The following is a 12,439-nucleotide window of genomic DNA, read 5'->3' on the forward strand; positions in this document are numbered from 1 at the left end:
GGAGCCAAGCAGCCCTCATGGCCAGGTTTTCCTGTCTGATCATTACTTGCCAGTCTGTCTTCTGGGCACACTATGGGGCCTGGGCCCCAGCAGCTCTGTGTTTCGAGACCTGCACTTGTGGCATCTTCGGTTTACTTTCTCTCCAGATGCAGCATCGTACAGTAATGCCCAGGCCGATATTTTATACTTCATAGTATCTAGTACATAGTGCTTCTCCCATCCATCTTCTGCTCTCGATAGATGTGTCACCAAAGAGTCTAGGAAACTGGCTATTCAATCACCAGGCACAAAAGAACAGCATGTCCTGAGCACCTCTCCCAGGACAGGCACTTGTCACAGTTAGACTCTTGGTACAGTTTCTGATAATCCTTGGTCATTATTTTCCAAGAAGCTGAATTTGAGAATAAAGCTCATCAAGTGACTATAACAAAGACAGATGTTGCAAACACCCTCAGGCTTCCTTAGAAACAAGATATTTGAAATAGAAAATTAGAACTTTGCATTTAGTATGAAGGTTTGGAGAAGGAAAACATAATTTTATATATTACAGATTCCCAGCTAAAGCCTGCATAATAAAAGACTGACTAGCAAGGGAACAACATACTAGTTTATTTAATGTAAGTTTTGTGTAACACTTGAGTTTTTACAAAAAAAAAGGGGGGAGATGCTCAGGAAAAGTAAACTTGAGTATTTTAGTACTAGGTTTGATGATGGCTGGTAATTCCTCAATACATAGGTTAGGAAGAGTACAGCATCTGATGGTGACAGACATGGATGTAAGTGGTTGGATACAAAACACCCCCACGGGATGTGTGTTTGAACACTTGGTTGATAGCTGGTGACAGTGCTTATGATGCTATGAGCCTTTCAGGGGGTAGAGTCCCAGCGGCAGAGGTGGGGCACTGGCTATGGACTCTCCTTATATGATATAGTCTAGAATTGGTTCCCCCCCCTCTTGCCTGCCACTATGTGACTAGACACATCAGGCTCCCGTTGGCACAGACTAGGCCTCTCTGCTATGGTGGACTGAAATTCCCTCCAATTGTGAGTCAAAATAACCCTTTCCTCCCTAAGTCGCATCTGTCAGGCATTTTGTCACAGCTGTGAGAAATATAATTAGTACTTTGTGGAACCCCCAGCAAACCTGATATCCATTTCTTGTCATCTCAGTGACTTTGACCGCTTTTTCCCAAGCACGTTGAGGTAACTCCTTACATAAGAGTCTTGTGATATGTTTCACAGTACACTCAGATGATCTTAAATCCCCTGAGTTGCTTCAGGGGACAATATTAAAAAGATGGAAAACACCTCTATTTCTCTTTCCTCAAGTATCACAGTGCTGTATCATGGGGTGGCATGTTCTGATATGATATTAGCATATTTTCCTTTTTATGAGTAGATATATATGTCTTTTTGTTTGTATATTGTAGATTATAATGTTTTGTATATAAGCTTTAATCCTATTTCACATACAGCTTGTACCACTTGGCTGTGGTATGTAGCAGGGTTAATCCCCATATCTGATGTGATGGTTGTCTTTGTTTCTGGCTTCCTACAGAGGTAGAAGCATTACAAAGCTACCCAAGATATATGATATTTGTTTCCCCTGCCTGAAGGTTTTCTTTAAAAGTTTGGGTTGTTTGACAGTCTATGAAGTACTGCATGGTAGAAAATATACGTTGATGCTGACCTACAATTTCTTGAAGACAACTGAAAATCATGGTTTACAAACTACAAAACTCCTAAGTCAATTAATTTCACTGCCTTTGCAAAATGTGTAAGATTTTATTAAGAATCATCTAATGTAACTAAAATCTTAGCAATGGTGACACAAAGGTAGAGAGATAGTTCAGTGGTTAAGAGCACTTTCTCTTCTTTCAGAGGACCCAAGCTCAATTCTCAACACCCTTATGGTGGATCAAAATATCTGTAATTCCATTTCCAGGGTTCTGATATCTTCTATGAACATTTCACACACTGTGCACATAACTATATACAGGCAAAACTCATGCTCATAAAACAAGATAGACTTTTATAATGATGATAATATTCTCTTTTGTAGAAATGTTCAAATTCAGCCTAATTTTCAGTAATTATGCTAATTTTATATATGCATTTGTATCTATATTATGCATATATGAATATGACATTGTGTATATATCATCATAATTTGATCATAAAAATGTCTGCAAACTTACACTTAAGTGCTGGTCTTGTTGTCACATGAATGTACTTATATGTGATGTATAGAGAGTCATAGTTTTGTGTGAGTTCATGTTTAAGAAGTTCATTTACAATGTGTAACTGCCATGAATTTTCCGTGCATTGTTAGAGACAATATATCTGTGCTGTGGTTCACAAGATACAGTATATCCATGCTGTGGTTCACAAGATACAATGTATCCATGCTGTGGTTCATGAGATACAATGTGTCTGCCATGTGGTCCACGAGATACAATGTATCCGCACTGTGGTCCATGAGAAACAATGTATCTGTGCTGTGGTTTACGAGATACAATGTATCTGCACTGTGGTTCACAAGATACAATGTATCTGCTCTGTGGTTCATGAGATATGATGTATTGTGCGGTGGTTCACAAGATACAATGTATCCGCACTGAAGTTCACCAGGTACTATGTATCTGTGCTGTCGTTCCTGAGATACAATGTATCTGTTCTGTGTTTCATAAAATACAATGTATTTGTGCTGTGGTTCATGAGATGAGAAGACAGTGGCCCAGTTTCAGAAGGGAGAGGAATGAGCCTTGAGACCATAGATTGCTGAGACATGTGGCTTGCCACTAAAACTATGCATGTGCTTCTAATTGGTAGCTAACAAATGGCTCCAACTTATGTACCAAAACTGACAACTGTTTTCTCAGAGTTCTGTAGGCCATGGCCAGCTGCTGACTGGCTTCTCAACTCAGTCTCACATATCATTGTGGGCTGTGTTTGAATAACAGCTTAAGCCACCTTCTAAGCTCACCCAGGTGGTTGGATAAATCCAGTACCCAGCAGCTCTTTCTGAGTCAGCCCAAATGCCCTCAGAGCCTCTGTGCTCTCAGTACTCCTGACTTCTGTTAGCACTTGGTCAAACCTCCAGGCTTACAAAGAACTCTGGAGATTGGGTTAGGTCTGAAATACTCCCTGATATCACTATTAGATGATGAATGCCTTTAATGATAGCCTCCCAATCCCCTTTTTAAGCACTTTTATAGAATCTTGGTGTTACATCAAGGGAAAAGCCCCAGGAATGTCTTAGAACTCTGCAGACCATCAGCTACCAAAAGAGTGATGTCATCAAGACATCATACATATGAAAACAGGATTACTGGTGGTTCTTGATGTTGGGAGTAGTAACTTGCAACAAACACATCTAATTTTCTAAAAACTTCTTGGAAATATAAAAGCTGCCAACAGTATTATTTTCTATGTTTTTCCCTTGAATAAAACAGAAAATCCATTTCATCAAAATCGTTCAATGGTGTGTTCATGTCCAAGCTGGAATGTAACATTCTATACTTGAAATCATACCCAATATTTGAAGAACCATGGGTTTAATCTGTTCATATCCACTCTTTGACGTTTAACATTTGAACAGCTGAGGCGTATATAAGTCTGGAGGACACAGGGTGCAATGATTAGAGGAATGAAAACAGAACATGTCTGTGTTTTCTTAGTGCAAAACAGAGTATTCTGATTGGTAGTTTATAGATAATAGAAAGATAGACAGAAAATAGATAGTAGAGAGATGGATGATAGATGGTTAGATAAATGGTTAAATAGTTAGACGGTAGATAATAAATAGGTAAGTAGAAAGTTGAGAGATGATAGAAGAAATCTAACAAATGATAGGTAGATAAACAGATATAGTTAATAGATAGCTGGATAGAGGATAGATAGCAAATAGGTGCACAGATGGTGGGTAAATGCTAGATAGAGCATAGATGGACAGATGATGATAGTAAATAGGAGTATATACAGATGAATATAGACAGCAGAGAGATAAGTGCAGGAATCAAGAAGTGTCGGTAATGGATAGTGTTATGTTGAGCAGTTTATTGCATATCTGACTTAGGATCTTTGTGAAATTTGCAGACTGAAAACCTAGGAGAAACTGGTTGTGAAAGAAGCAGGGTTGCCATGTAGGAATGGCTATGACATGCTTGGAAAAGGAAAAAAAAAGAAAGAAAAAAAACATTGTCAAAGTGCATAAGAGTGTCTATCAAATATGGGGCAGGTAGAAATGCGGGACATGTTCTCCTGGAGCCATGTCAATAGGCCCTTAAGATCAGAATAAGCCATCAAAGCTTGTTTTTTGAGGCCTAAATCAAGCTTGTGTTTTTGTGTATGTATATAACAATAGCTTCTCTGCGTATGTATATTAGAATGGCTTCTCTCTAATTATTTTAAAACTCATAACAAGATGGCCGATAGCTTCAGGTTACCAGGTATCAAAATTTATGCAATATTTCCAGGAAAGTATTAAAATTTATAGACTTTCTATTGGAGTACCACTTAAAGTATTACTGTGGTACATGGTGCACGGATTGCCCCCAGGAAACACTGACGTAAATTCGGCCTTGGAGACAAGGACCATGAATAATTCAACTAAAGGAATGGCCAAATGTTCTGGAAAGATATTAAATTTTCAATGTTCTGGAAAAATTTGATTATTTCTGGAAGAGGAACTTTAGGTAGCTGGTCAGTCTTAAATAACTGTACATCATTCACAATTAAAAGTGACACCATGTGATACATATCGCTTCTCATATTACAAAGTAGAGTTTCTACTAACGTTGCAAAAGTTTCCCATCTGTGTTGACTCTGTCTCTCCCTTCCCATGACTGACGTTCTAACACGGACCAGCAGTTGCCTGCTCTGACATCACTGGGTAGATGATAACCAAGATGAAGACCCATGACCCCCTAACATGGACAGCAGTTGCCTGCCCTGGCGTCACTGAGTGGACAATGAAGATGAAGAGGCTCCCTTGTCACCTTTCTGAACACGACTCTCAGAACTCCGGAAGAGTTGCTGTGAAGTAATTCTCCTACAAAAGTAATAGATTGAAACTTGGCATGCAATCTTACTTTAAAATACTTTGAAAACACTGAAAATTTTCCAGTCAGTGCCCCCATGGTGCCCATATTTTCTAAGGTATTTCTGTTTTGAGTAAATAACATTACCAGCCTTTAACCAATAAACAAAATTTTCCATCCGCCTCCCAATTTATTTTGTTTGCTTCTAAACACCTCTCTGATCTGTTTTCCTCCACACACACTTCTCTCGTTTCATCTAGTTCTCAAAGCCTCCCCCTGCTGATTGCTCTGTCTTCTGAAGTAACCTCCTCCCACTCCCAATTCCCTGATTTCTCATCCGATCTCTACTCGGAAGCCAGAGGAATAATAGAAACACGCTCATCTTGCCATCTTACTCCTACCGCCTTAAAATAAATTGCCAGTGGAGAAAAATAAAGCAAAGCATGTTACTTCTCCAGGGCTGCCTCCTTGCTCTCTGAGACTCACTCGGAGACCTGTCTGGCTCATCCTTTTGTCTCCAGCTCACTGGACAACCCAGCCCCTGGCTACTGAGCACAGTGCATATTCAGATTCCTCTACTCTCTGCCCCCATACCTCCTAATCCACACAACTTGCGTTCCGGTTCTTCTTTTAAAGATGACTTCTTTTAGAATATCCTAGGATTCACCCAACTTGATTAATACCCTTCCAGCTTTAATTGAATGTTTGGTTTAGGTAATTGTGGAAAGAGAGGAATGCAGCCAAGAAGCAAAGATATTCCCCACTGCCTTAACTCAGTTTCCTTCAATGGCACAACCAGGGCATCAACAATAACGTTATGTATCCACAGGCTGGCTGACCTTCACGCCCGTGTGTGTGTGTGTGTGTGTGTGTGTGTGTGTGTGTGGCTGCGTTCTGTGCTTATGCATATGCAGTTCTGTATGCATGCCCCACAGACAATGTGTTTTCCTCACAGGGATCCTCTCTTGCAGGCTTCCCCACATTGTCCCATTCCCTCCTGGTCTCCTGGCAGCTGGTCATGTCTTCACTTACCTGTCTGTGCTTCTTCTGTTATCAATGTCTGTGCTTCTTCTGTTATCAATGTATGCTTGCACCCCATCACTCGGCTCATATGTTCTTTGTCTGTTTGCATGTGGTGGTCACAATCCTGGTTAGACTCAAAGTTCATTAGGTTTTGTTTGACCAATCTGTTTCCAATTTCCATTCCATCACTACGCACCAAGATAATTCCATGTTTTAGGCTACTCTTGCACTTCAAAGGTGAGGATGAATAAATAACATATGGTGGGGAAAGCCTTACTCAGGAACTAATGCGCTAAGCAAAACCCGAGTCCCAGCGCTGGATCTTCCATGAGTTACTCGGGCTGCAGACGGGCCCGGGCCAGCTGCCTAGTGAGATCAGTGGGAACATGAGCGAGAACGTGCAGAAACACCTGGCTTGCTCACCACTGGGAAGGTTGTGCTCTATGGCTGATAAAACGGTGCAGCTTCTGCTCAGGGGTTGAACTGATGCTGAAGCCCTCAGTGAAGATCACGGAGAAAATGTTCAGACTCAGCCTATCCTCAAGGTCAAAGCCGCGGCATCGCTGAGCAACGGAGGGCATTTAATGTGCAATCCTACTTCATGTGTTAGCTTCTGATAGTGTTCAAAGTCCCATGTGATCTTTCTATGACACTATATACCCATGTTCGTAGTTTGAGTAGGTGCATAGATGCACACACAAAGAGATAGCCGGGCGGCGGTGGCGCACGCCTTTAATCCCAGCACTCGGGAGGCAGAGGCAGGCGGATCTCTGTGAGTTCGAGACCAGCCTGGTCTACAAGAGCTAGTTCCGGGACAGGCTCCAAAGCTACAGAGAAACCCTGTCTCGAAAAACCAAAAAAAAAAAAAAAAAAAAAAAAAAAAAAAAAAAAAAAAAAAAAAAAAAAAAAAAAAAAAAACAAAGAGATAATCACACATATGTAAAGTTCTAAGTACCTAATTCTTCCACAAGGAAAGCCACAAACCAGGGGTTGTGAAACTCACAGAGAAACAAACAACCAAAACAGGAAGCAACCCTGGTGGCAGAAATTGCTCTGAAGGTGTGGACATCTCTTCCCCACCATCAGCCACCACCAGAAGCCACCTACACTGTCCTCATCAGCCCCTACCCAGTGCCTCTGCTTGTATCACCTGGTCAATCAGCCTCCTGCTTCACTTGGTCTAAATGACTGATAAGCAGACCAGCCTGCCGGCCAAGTTCATCAATAGTGGCATTGCAGGGCTAATTGGGGTCACCTGCGTGTTCCCCATTGACCTGGCTAAGACAGAACTGCAGAACCAGCAGAATGGCCAGTGCATGTATGCCAGCGTGTCTGACTGAGCTACTTCGGTGTGTCCAGGGGAGCAGCAGCAAACCTGACCCTGCTCACCCCTGAGAAGGCCATCAACTGGCAGCTAATGACTTCTTCAGACATCATCTCTCTAAGGGTGGACAGAAGCTGACCCTGTCTGAGGAGATTGGCAGGCTGCAGGGCTGGTACCTGCCAGGTGATTATGACCACCCCCGTGGAGATGCTGAAGATCCAGTTGCAAGATGCAGGCTACATTGCTGCTCAAAGGAAGATTCTGGCTGCCCAGGCTCAGCTCTCAGCCCAGGGAGGTACCCAGTCCTCAGTAGACTCAAAGAACCTCAGTAAAGTTCAACCCATGGCCACCCAGCTGACTCATGACCTGCTGTGGAAATACATTGCTGACCTCTGCAAAGGACTGGGGACCACTCTGCTCAGGGATGTCCCCTTCTCCAATGTCTACTTCCCCCTGATTGCCAACCTGAACCACCTGGGCTGCCCATCTTCCAAGAGGTTATCTTTCTGTGTGTCCTTTCTGTCAGCTGTGTGACTGGGAGTGCGGTCACCATGGCTGTCCACCCCTGTGATGTGAAGACTGGACTCCTCACTTGAGTGAGGCATCAATGAGGACAAGCAGTCGGTGTGTCTAGACTGCGCTGGGAAGATCTGGAGACATGAGGGCCCCTCAGCCTTCCTGAAGGGTGCACACTGTTGTGCACTGGGCATTGCCCCATGCATGTCTACTTCCTGGGCGTCACTCAGTCCCTGTTATGGCTGCTGCAAGAACACCATGTCTGAGCCCAGGTCTGCTTCTCCCCAGCCTAAGGGCTAGGACCAGAACATGGTGAAGAGTACAAACCTGAGGAGGTCTGGTCTCTCCCCAGTCATCCCCATCACACAGGAAGGTGGGGAGAGGATGCACGGCCAGGTGGATGATGCACACAGAGGCCCCCATGGGATCCTGAAGAGAAAAAAAAATGGACTCTAGGTCTTATATACGTAGAAAATGCTGAAATCTGTGCATTCCCCAATCAAGTCCCATCAAGACAGTCCTTTCCCATCTCTGTACCCCAGCCTAGTCCTGCCTGGCCTGAACAGCCCCTGAGACAGAGCCGTTCTCTGTACTGGAGCCTGCAGGTCCACTGGCTCTGGTGTCTGAGGTGCTTCTGGTCTACAACAGACCACACACACACACACACACACACACACAATTATTTACTGAATTTGCTGTGTCCACGTGGCTCTGTCTGTCCTCTGTCTATCTGTCCTGCCATTCCTTCTGCCTCCAGCCAGCCTTCCAGCAGGACTGGAGTGTTACCCTCATGTTAAGCTAGGATTCCTAGGCTGGGTGTGCTGCCACATTCAATCCTGATCGCAGGCACCCAACACTTACTCTTCCTAGTGAGCTTTTGGGCCTCCATTCCGTGTGGGTCACAGAAAATTTGAGGTCTTTGTGTGTCTGTGGTGGGGAAGCTTGCCTTCCCCCACACACCCCAACATGGGGATGGGCCCTTAAGGTCAGTTGCCTTTCCCTATGGGGTCAGGCTCCCTGTGCTTGCGTGCTGTGTGTGCCTCAGGCCTTCTGCTGACCCCTTGTGATCATTTAGTTCTCCAGCCTGATAACTCTTCAGAGAGAGCCCTACTCCTGGAGAGTGCTTGTGGGGGCAGGGCAGGCATGATGGCAGACGTCTGGGCCACCCAGCTCTCTGGGCTTCTGTCCATATTTGACAAAACACCATCCACCCTTCCAGCCGTGGATCCTCCATTCTGAATCAAAGCAGCCCCCTCCCCTGTCCTGGCCATGTGATTGTGTTTGGTGATTGATTAAGGGGCCACTGCTGTGTCCCTCAAGCCCCACACCCTCCAAGAAGGCTCCTTCCCAGTGGCACTGGCTGGGGCTCAAGCCTAAGCTGCTGCCACTTCATTGTTGCTCCCAGGAGCCTCCTCTGCGGTCGCGTCTGTACTTTCAAAGCTGCTGCTACTTGCAGAATTGTATTTTTTTTTTCCCTTTTGAAGAGTTTTAAGAAGTTGTACCTTTTTTGTGTCTTGTCATGGGAAAGATACACAAATTTCCTAAATATAAAACAAACAAAAAGCTGCTGCATGCGGAAAGAATGAACTTAGCAATGGAAAACAGACAGTTTTTGTAAAGAGTGAAGTATCATTTCAGCGAGACAAGGTGGCTGTCTGCTTTCCAGGACAGCTGCGAGCACTTGGCCCCGTGTTCACGTACAGTGAGCAGTCATACGTGCTTTAAGATGGTGAATCTGTGATTTCTTTCGTGGTGGGATGAGAAAGTAGCATGAGATAGTTTTTCAGTTAATTGCACAGAACAAGCGTGAGGTTTTTGTCCTTGGTGCCGCTGTTCTGTGACAAGCGAGACCAAGGCCAACCCAGGGGCTGGCGTCTGCCCGTGGGCCGTGTAGGAGGATTGTCTGCAGGAGAGGGAGGTTCATACTGTCTGCCGGATATGCAAATGATCTGTCTGCTGCATCGCCATCAGCCGGCAACCCCTTGACTATAGGGCACTCATGCTCTCTTGGTCTGATTGGTGAGATTAGGAAGAGAGATTACATGCCTAATAAAGCTCCCCGGGTACCTGGAAGCAAATAAGGTCAAGTATAAAGGGCTGGGGTGTGGTCCCGTGTCTGGGACGATGCCTTACATGCCACATACAAAGCCCAGAGTTTAACCTCCATCCAGCACGGCGTAGACTTGGTGTGGCGGTACACGCTTGTCGTCCTGGCACAGGGGAGATGAAAGCAGAAAGGTCAGGAGTCCAAATCGTACTTATCTTTTTGGTATATAGGGAGGTTAAGGCCAGTCAGAGCTACATGAAATGCTGTGTTTAAAACAAAAGTATAGGAAATAGTAATTTTTCATGAGACAATATCTCCATCATCTCTCCCCCAGAACATCAGAGCTCCCCTGCATCCAGCTGACCACAAGCACTAACTTCTTCAGATATGTCTTAGAGATGGTGATTACATTTATGTCACTTCCTTGGATGATAAAGGACAAGTCTCAGGGTAATGAATTACACATGGCAAAAGTGGACCCCATGCTAACAGGGCAAAGAAATTACAATGGTTTCTCTAAATTTTTAATTTTAGAAAAATCCCACAGAGTGCTTTATGTTTCTTTTTTAGGATAACTTTTATATCTACAGATAAACTTTTGTTTTTAAAATAAGGAGAATCAAGTGGTATACCTTGGCCAGAAGGAAAATTATCCAGAAAGCGATTAAACAGACTAGTGAGCAAAAGAAAAGCAACTTAATGCACAGTGGGGAAGAGGGGGGCATCAAGATTGTAAAAAATTCATGAACACATAATTTCATAATGACATGCTTCTCTCATGGGAGAGTTTGAATATCACCATTGAACAAAGTGATTTAAAGATTTTTCCCCTCACATTTATTTAGTCTCTGGATTTGTCAAATGCGGTCTTTGCATTAATCGGATGAAAGCTTTCTCAGATTGCACAGTGCTCAACTAAATTCTTAGCTTGCCCACAAGCATCTGCTGCCCCTAGGAGGTGGCTGTAGAAACCAGCAGAGCTGAAAGGCAGGATCTGAGTTCTTCCCACACCGTTCTTATCTAGGGAAAGTGACTGGAATGATTTTCATAGGGAAGAGATATAATAGGATGGATTCTATGGACCATTAACTAATAAATGAACTATATCATCCAAAAAATATGCTTTATCCTCTACACTCAGGGACTGCAATGAATCAGAAAAAGGAATCCACACGCGTGTATGTGTGTGTTTATTATCAAGACAGTGAGTGTCAGGAGTGCATATATTTGTTCTAATTTTGTGGGATATTCAGAACCTAAATATTTGTAAATGTGAGGTAGAGCTCATTTGAAGGTTCAGAAGACTCCTCTTGGATCCCTAGTTACTCTGGTCTGTTATGGCCTGAAAGAAGGAAGACTCTGCTGACCACACGGGAAGGTCTGGGGAAGTAAGACAGACCCTTCCCAAGCTCTCCTTGCCATTCCTAGCCTCTGTTGAACATTCAAGGTCATTGTTCCTGATATCCACACCTTAGCGTTTGCAGTTTGCACATGCTTACTAGTTATTAAGTTCCTGACCCTCATAATTGAAGAAATGCTCATGCACTGGGCACCAATTGCGCGCGTTACAATTATGACACAGAGTTTGACTGGCCCCTTTGACTTTCCTGTAATACTAAGGTCACCATATAAACAGGAAAGATCTTGTCCAGCCTAAGTGCTCGGTAACGACCTAGAGTTCCATGGTACACGTTCCTTTGCCATGGTAATAATATTGGACAAAATGTGAGACCAGAACCTTCCTACAATGATATCATCTCAGTGGTACATTTTTATAAGTACTGCTTAATTTTATGTGGTGTTTTCAAAGAGAACTGCATTCAATCTTATTTACCACTTAATGTGAGTCCAAAGCATGTAAAGAGATAAAAATGTCAAGTTTATTAATAAGTGTGGCTTGTTGGTAGGGTCACGTTTACTGAAATGAGACAAACAAATGTTGGTTAATGTTTTATTTGAAGATAGATTTGTAAAACGAAGAGCCAGACCTGGCTCTGTGAGTTTAAAATTAGTTAAATAGGCACTAATGTTGAAATCCTGGGAAGATTAATGTAAGTTCCAGAAGTTAATGATCTGTCCATTCGACAAATGATCCCAGAAGTGCTCTAGAAATCGCAGAGAGCGTAGATGTATTTTCATGCTTCAGTACTTAGTTAAAATGGAGACGGGAGGAATGAGAAGTTCTTTTGACTATCAGGCTACGTTTTGACATTGGCATATTGAAGTGGAAATATTGGAGCTATGTTCTCTGATGCACTCAAGTCAATGAACATGTAGAGGTGAACCACCCTATGAGATCAGGGTAAGTCAGTGACCCCTGACTCTGTCCTCTCCCTTTTATGACATTTTCTTTGATATCCTTTTCATATATGTTAGCTTCATTAAGTCACTGCTGATCTTCAGGTCCTATATACTGTGATTCGTAGGGGGAAATGGAGAGAAGTCATCTGTTTCAGGATCACTAACAACGGTCTGACCATCTGGGTC

General features: G+C 43.3%; 1 protein-coding gene and 1 pseudogene across 2 annotated transcripts in view; both read left to right on the forward strand.

Moving 5' to 3' along the window:
• The window catches only part of Nalf1 (NALCN channel auxiliary factor 1), a 462,371-nt gene that overhangs the window by 384,284 nt on the left and 65,648 nt on the right, over positions 1 to 12,439 (forward strand). The window lies entirely within an intron of this gene.
• LOC119813566 lies at positions 7,250 to 8,171 on the forward strand (annotated as a pseudogene).

This window comes from Arvicola amphibius, chromosome 4 (assembly GCF_903992535.2).
Source record: "Arvicola amphibius chromosome 4, mArvAmp1.2, whole genome shotgun sequence".
Lineage (NCBI taxonomy): Eukaryota > Metazoa > Chordata > Mammalia > Rodentia > Cricetidae > Arvicola > Arvicola amphibius.